The following is a 1,880-nucleotide window of genomic DNA, read 5'->3' on the forward strand; positions in this document are numbered from 1 at the left end:
TTCTAGACGCCATTTTGTTTTGGTAGTGCAAATCACCGAATGTGAGAAATCAATAAACGAGAGCGGTAAACGGAAAAACTGAATTAGGAAGAAATACAATGAAATTCGGATACTTACTTTATAAAAGACTTCAAAAGAAGAATATTCAGCGTCAGTTTTCGTATGTGTTTGTGTGTTTTTATCTGTTTTTATCGCAATCTAACTTTTAAGACTTAGAGTTAGGCTACCAAGGTGCTTCCTTATATTTTAAGAGTGATCTTAAAAGAAATCTTACTATTATATCAATATTGAATAACACTAATCTTCGATCTAAGATCTAAGAACAATCTAATTAGAAAAATCTAGTTTTTTAAGAAAAAAAATAGATTTAAGTTTGATTTTAATTTTAAGATGTATATTGAATACGGCCCCAGAATGTTTTCATTGATGAAAACTTAGACATGTTTTAAACTGGGTCACATGTGATTAAAAAAAATAGGTCACTAGGTCAAATCTTTCAAAAATATTGTCCGAAACTATTTTATGGTGGTGATTGGTCGGATTATGTTCAAACATGGTCAGAATGTTCTCTTGGGTTAAATTTCGACTGCGTTTTAAAAGTTGGTCATATGGGTAAAAAACAAACTCAATAGGTCAAATCTTAGAAAAAAATATTGGGAACACACTAGAGGCAATCTAATATTCATGAAACTTAATCAGACTGTTTTCCTTGATTGTTGTTGAATAGTTCGAAACTGGGTCACATGGGGTCAGAAACCAGGTCAGTAGGTGAAATCTTTGAACAATTGTGTCCCGAACTAAACATTGGTATTGAATAATCAGTAATGTTCAAATTTGGTCAGAATGTTTGCCTTAATGAAATCTTACAAGAGTTTTAAGTTGGTCACATGGGGTCAAAAACTAGGTCACTAGGTCATATCTTACAGATATCTTGGGAACACTCTAGAGGCAATACATCTGCTCTAATTTCCATGGAACTTAATCAGAATGTTTGCCTCGATGAAATCTTGGAATAGTTCGAAAGTAGTAGGTCATGTGGGGTCAAAAATGAAACTCTAGAGGCTATATTTTTTGCAATATATCTGGACCAATCTTCATGAAACTTGATCGGAATGTTTGCCTTAAATCTTAGATTAGTTTGGGACTGGGTAACATGAAGTCATAAACTAGGTTTCTTGGTCAAATCTAAATGCTACATTATAAACAATATTTATTTTTTATTTCAAACAGTTGCAATCAAACTCAAACTCATATATACATATATATTTCACCAACAATTGATTTCCATTCCTTGACTTAGCCCAATCAGGCAGGGGATATCAATTCAAAGAATTTGCTTGTTTAACATTTATTCCAAATTAATAATTAACTCAGCAACTTCCCACTTGTATCATAAGTTAAAATGACACATTAAGAAATTTATTTTTCTTTATTTTATTCTAAAGAACAAGATTTCAACTTAATATTATTAAACGCAGTGGGTCCAAACAGGCCGTAATTAATGAACAACACAACAACTTATGAACACATTTACTATAAAGAGTAAGATACGTTATCAAATTTAAAATACTTACTATAGTATGATGAACATAGTCAAAACACAATATATTTCTGTTTTAAAACAAGCACCAGCCATATTGAAATAGATAAATATATAATAATTGTTAAGTATTCTGTTTGTCCAATTCTAACAAACGTTATTTTCTAGTGCTTTCAATGATGGGGTAAACAAAAATAAGCAAGGTTTTAATTTCTATTTAGTTATGATGAAAAACTTTTTTTTACTTTGTTAAATAATATAGTTTATACCAGGGCTTCTAAAAACCAACAATTTGCCGGTCTTGACCAATTTGGTCTGATTTTTTTTTTTGGATTTTTTA

This window comes from Mya arenaria, chromosome 8 (assembly GCF_026914265.1).
Source record: "Mya arenaria isolate MELC-2E11 chromosome 8, ASM2691426v1".
Lineage (NCBI taxonomy): Eukaryota > Metazoa > Mollusca > Bivalvia > Myida > Myidae > Mya > Mya arenaria.